At 34.5% G+C, this 6,138-nt stretch overlaps 1 long non-coding RNA gene and 1 other non-coding gene across 2 annotated transcripts; one reads left to right on the top strand and one right to left on the bottom strand.

The window, feature by feature from the left end:
• The first annotated feature begins 2,832 nt into the window (after positions 1–2,832).
• LOC125186663 lies at positions 2,833–4,910 on the top strand. The gene is made up of 2 exons (XR_007170484.1): positions 2,833–4,173; positions 4,706–4,910. It is a non-coding gene; the product is annotated as an uncharacterized LOC125186663 (long non-coding RNA).
• Positions 4,911–5,198: 288 nt separating this feature from the next.
• LOC125191477 lies at positions 5,199–5,344 on the bottom strand. Its single transcript, XR_007171156.1, has one exon. It is a non-coding gene; the product is annotated as a U4 spliceosomal RNA (small nuclear RNA).
• Positions 5,345–6,138: the final 794 nt, after the last annotated feature.

Genomic DNA, 6,138 nt, shown 5'->3' with positions numbered 1-6,138 from the left:
TTTTGGTGATTAAGAGTTTGTTTGAGTTGTTTTCCCCTTTATTTCTAAGTGAATATTAGTCTTTGTTTATCCCCTTTCTGTTCCCTTCTTCTTATTCCCCATCCCTAGTCACAGTTTCCGGCTTCGCTATCCTTAGCAAAGTGCAGTCGTGACAGAGTGGTATCAGAGCAGTTTCTTTGATGCTATGAACCAAAGAGTCTCTTTTTAGTTACTAGTCTAGGCTTGTTCCACTAGACTATCTAATTAGTAAACGAACTCTCAGCATTCCCACCAATCCTGCTCAACGAGGAAAAAAGTAATTTGTTCTTTCTTTTAAAAGCGAACTAGAGATTTTCAAAAAGTTTGGAAGTAGAAAACCTTATGGACCGACGGTCAAATTAACGGGTCCGGTATGAAAATATGAGATTTTAGAGAAAGAGATGACGAGTCTTATCAGGTTGTTGTTTAAAGCGAATAAAAAAAAATGAGACTTTTGAGAAAGATGAGTTTTATCTAGTAGAGACTCGGAAGAAAGGAAGTGAGAGTTATAAAGAAAATGGTAGTTCGTTCCATTCGAGAAAGAGGTGGGAAAAAAAAATTAGAAAGAAAATGATGTGTTTTTATCCGGTAAAAGTTTTAAGAGAAGAGTTGATGTGTCTTTATCAAGTAAAGACTTTATATGATGAAGTAAGAAGTAACTTTTAATTTTAGTAAAAATAGTGAAATGTAAAAGTGGAAGGGGATATTTAGTTCATAGCAAAAAAAAAAAAATTTACAAAATAGATGGTTGTTCTTTATCAAGAAAAGTTGAAAAGTTTTTGGTAAGAATATGACTTTTCGAGTTAGCGTATGAATCATGTTGCAAGTAAAGGGAAATTGAAGTTTCTAAGAACTTAGAATGTTTTTAAGTTGTGCACTCCTTTAGAACACAATATGAACTTGAACATAGAAGAACAGTTGCTAACATTTCTCACTTTCCTGAGCGAGGATGTGAAAAGTACAAAATCTAAAAGAAAGTTAATGTGAAAAACGTTAAGCTGGGAATGAATGATATTTCCAGAAAATAAAAGAAACCAGATATCTCTCTTCTATCTCCTAACAAAAGTGAACAATCTGGGTGACCACTATCCTTGGTGATAATCCAGTCAAAACAAAAGATAGTACATTCACTGTATCCGTACATGGCAGAAGAATATAATTTCAACTTAGTAAAAAGAATTTAGTCTTGTGTAAAAAAGTAAAAAGGCATAAATGCGTTACGAGAATGACTGTTATGAATTGTCAATGACACTACGGAGCCGTGATTTTCATCTATAACGGACATAGTTGTGAAACGAACAAGTTCCCAAGATTCCTTATCATGCTCAAAAGAGACACAAGATGGTGAACCGCCCTTGTAGACTACGAAAACGATTTTAGTCAATAGTTTTACCTTAATCCCATCAAAGTGGTGATCTACACTTTTTCCCATATAATCTCGTGTAGTGTCATATTAATGGTCGTCTGGTTAGTATTATTGAATACAAATTACTATTATTAGGGGCAAGATAGATTTACAATTGTTCCCTCTATCAAGCCCGACTGCTCCTAGTATACCCTACTTTTTGAAGTGTGTATAGATTGCTCATTTGTTTCAGGGTGAAATGTAGTGCTAACATTTAGTTTAGTGTGACCAATTCCTTCTTAAAGCTTGTTCCAATTATCGAGTGAACCTCAAATCTCGACCATGTGTTATGATCAATGATTTCCCAAATAGCATTTGTTCCTCATTTGACATGCCAATAAGTTATTGTTACATCTTTTCCATGAATGCAGAGATGCTTCTTTTCGTACCATTCCACCATATTTTCTTTTATGTTATTGGTACATCTTGGTGCTTCCAAGGTGAGTGGTGTAAGGGTTATCGGGTGTCTCGTTCATGATTTTGTTCCTAAGTACGTCGTAGTCCAGCACACATGATTTTCTTTCGAAGGTGAGGGTATTACTAGCTTTCTCCCTAAAGTCCTTTTGATCACCTGTTCGCACCTTGCTCAAAATTATTCTAGGATATCATCTTGTCTTTGAACAATTATTTGTTTGATTAAGATCTTGAAACAATTCATTTTGTAAGTAGTCACAACAATTTCCCTTTATCATATGTATAGTTGTGACTCACCTTCAGTTTACTTAAATTTAACTTATCCTCATATTTTGGGCATCCTTGATTGACTACAGTCCCCTTAGCTAATTAGTCAAGAGTGAAAGCAATTTATCAACTCCAGGATACTCCTATCACCAATTCTCATATCAAAGAGTACTTGAATTATATTTTTTTTATAATCTTATGCCGCTTAGGCAATTATACTCTTACAAGAAGAATATACTCTTCCTACACCTTTCATTAACCATTCATATTTTTCACGCCTGGTTGTTGATAAGTTCTTTCTTATGAATGAAAGTCTCTTTTTTTTTCTGAGTCACCCTGCAATTATTGTCCCCATCTTTCGATTTTAAAGTATCTCCACATTTAAGTCTTTCAGTTTATTTTCTTTATTAACTAGTTGTTATGAAAACCCCCCACCCCCCTCTCCTCGCTATGAGTACGTTTCCTTGGATTATCCATAAACCTTGAAATTTTATTGGCATGATCTCATATCACAATGTTTTAAACCAAAAGTCATTGCAGTCATTGCAACTTAGGGCATTTTGCTTGTATTCAAATCCCATTGTGTCTAATTATTCTGAACCCTACTATATTGAAGTTATCGTCCAGTGATAATTGGAACTTTTCAAATTGACTAATCCTCTGGATTATTTTGGTACCATTTACGGGAACCTCCTAATAAGAAAATTTTCTAACTCTAAGATTATGGTTAAGAAGACCCTTGCAGCCTTTCTTTTTTTTCTCATCTTGAGTGGAGGTGACGAGGCCATTATAGTTTCCACGCTTCTTGAGAGAGAGAGAAAAATATTAAGTGAATACGTGTTAACTCTAAACGCGATAAACAAAATATTAATGTCGTAAAGCGAATACGTGTTAGGATTAAAGAAGCGCAAATAGACACCAAATCTTAAGTGATGTGTGCCGATCTGATTGAAAAATAAAATAGGAGATAAGGTACTTGTTCGAAGGTACGTTAAGGCCACGATTTATTGGAGCTCCTAAAATCATCGAAGAAGCGAGAACAATAACATTATCTCTTTGTGCTACCTGAGTTACTCATTTAAGGAGCACATCAAATTTCGGGACGAAATTTTTTTAAGGTGGGTGGAATGTAACATCCCGACTTTTCCTATTTTATTTTTGACCTCGAAAGGATATCGAATGGGTAGCCGGTTGAAAGAATAGAATGTGCACAATCGATCCAGAGGAATCTTAATTTATGCATCAAAATTTTACTTGTCAAATTTTATGAAAATAATTTAAACGCAAGAAACAGAGCATAGTGGACTTAAATTAAGGGAGTATATATATATACACATGTAAGATTAGTATTAGTAAAACATATAAATATAGTTATTTATAGACTTTATAATCAAATGAAAGTAGTAGAGAAATATAGTACTTATTGTGTATGCATGAGAGCCAAGTTTTAAATGGCTACACATATATACGCATGTAAATGCGTGGCGTCGATTTTTCCAACAATAAAAATAGGAGAATTACTTTTGATATCTGTAATGTTTCATTTTTTTTTGAGAATGTAAATCAAAAAGGGAAAAAAAAGAAGAGAAAAGAAAGATGAGTGAAATGCGTGTACAATTTCATTAAACTACATGTATATAATATTTGTACCAAGTAGATAGATACGAATTTATAAATTGGCTTTATTTATACTTACTTTATACTTTAAAATAATAAGTGCATTTTTTTTAAAACTGAGAGGACACGTGTAGTGATAAAACAGTGCATGTCTTGCACCTAGTGTTTATTTGAAACCATACGTAAGTAGTTTAGTTAGCCCACGTATGAGTATGGTCAATTATATATATACACATGAAAGCAAAAAAAAAAAAAAAAAGGAAGAGAAGAGGGGGGAGAGAAAAAGATGAAACAAAAACGTAGAGGAAACTTCAGTTGAATAGATGAGAAAATAATGAAAAAAAGAAATTGAAAGGAAAGGAAAGGAAAAGCTCATCAGAACTCGCGTATATAGGCTATATCTACGAGCAAGTCAAGGTCAGAGTATGGAAACTCGAGTTAAAACGCACGAGGTGAACTTTTCTATCCTACGTACTAATGTGGATGAAAATGTGAACTTATGTTGTTATTTAAGCAAATGTTATTGTCTTGCCATAGATAATTTGTTTTACGTGTATGAAGCCTATCTGTTTGGTTGGAACGTAAGAATCGAATTCGGGTCCGAGTGAGGGTGGTGTCCCTACTCGGATTAGTGTACACAGGTGACCGTTGGAAGGTGGCCACCTTCCACGGCACAAAGATGATATAGTGGAGGCCGTTGGGAGGTGGCCACCTCCCCGGCTGGAGAAAGATGTAGGTGATCGTGGGAGAACACCATCTCCACGGCGCTTGGTGTTCAGATATGGCAAAAGTACATAAAGAACTTAGACTGATCAGTCAAACTTTAACTCACAAAGAATTTAGTAAGCTCGGGCCTTTTAAGAGAAAACTCTCGAGTGTTACTGTGATGGCATGACAATATTTTCATTTTATGTATGTATATTTCGGCAATGTGTTCACTGAGTATTTTTATACTCAGCCCTGCATATATTTCTAAATGTGCAGGTTGAGCAGTGACGGTAGAGAATGCTGAGCAGAGTTATAATTTTCCTTTTATTTTAAGTAGAGGCTCTCGGCGGTGCATGTCTCCATACATGTGACCGTGTTCATTCCACTGCATATTAAGATTCTAGTTAATCTCGATTGTTCTTCTCTACTCTGATAATTATTTATTGAAAAGTAAGATTTCCATTCAAGTTTTGGTGATTAAGAGTTTGTTTGAGTTGTTTTCCCCTTTATTTCTAAGTGAATATTAGTCATTGTTTATCCCCTTTCTGTTCCCTTCTTCTTATTCCCCATCCCTAGTCACGGTTTCCGGCTTTGCTATCCTTAGCAAAGTGCGGTCGTGACAATTAGTGTTTTTAATTATTCAGTGTGTATTTCTTTGTTTTACTTTTTTATACATCAATTTTGGAGTTTAGATCACTTTTTGTTTTTAAGCTGTTACTAATCCACATGCAAATGTAATTAGTACACGAAAAAATTATAACTCAGTTTTGCAGAGATCAAAAGGGTAGGCTTTCCAGAAATTATTGACAACCCAAGTTAAGCTCAGGCCGAAGAGGGGGTTTGGAAATAGTTTTCAACCAGCAATCGTGCCTCAGTTAGAAACCTCACTAGCGTCATTGCACAAAGCGCAAAGATGAGAACTTTAGTTGTGACAAGTCTATAATTTATAGTTAAATGGAGTATATTTTTGTCCTTTGATATATCCGATGTGGTACCACACATATCTAATGATTTTATGAAGTTTGGCAACTAATCCATCTGTTAATCAGGAAAATATAAACAAGAATGTGAGTTAGACTATTGTTCCTTGTTTTGCAAGTAGTCATGTTGTGGTTCATGATTTTTTATTGAGGTTAGTAGAAAACTATGATGTTTAAAACAATCAACTGCAGCAGCATCAGACACTACGATTATGGGTTCATCTATTTAATTCTCTAAGAAAAAAAAAGTATGGCATTCTTATCATTATTCATGTACTATTGATTTGAAAAAAAATGATATGTAGGTGCTCAAGTGTATTAGTTGAGAAAGATTCTCGGTAACATAGGAAAGGAGCAAGACGGAGATGCCAAGTCGTTTTGGGACAACAAAATTAGCAATTGCCATAAGCAAGAATCATATTTTGCATAGCCCCAGAAGACACATTATTTACTAATTGCGTTATCATAGTTGCCTCAAACATTTCTACATTTAGGTGTATCTTGCCATGTTCTATTTAACAAAATTGTTATTGTTATAATTTGTAAATACACACTACATGATCATCTGGTATTAAGATTGTTGCATTGTCAGTAAAGGTGCACTAGCTGATTTAGGAAATGTGTTGCGCAAGGCACTAGCTGATTTAGGAAATCAAGTCAAATGAAGCGCAAAGATAAAAGTTTCAAATATAACAAGCCTATAGAATATTTTAGGTTAGTTCTCTTACT

Source organism: Salvia hispanica, chromosome 5, assembly GCF_023119035.1.
Source record: "Salvia hispanica cultivar TCC Black 2014 chromosome 5, UniMelb_Shisp_WGS_1.0, whole genome shotgun sequence".
NCBI classification, from domain to species: Eukaryota; Viridiplantae; Streptophyta; class Magnoliopsida; order Lamiales; family Lamiaceae; genus Salvia; species Salvia hispanica.
This window is presented reverse-complemented; position numbering and strand designations above follow the sequence as displayed.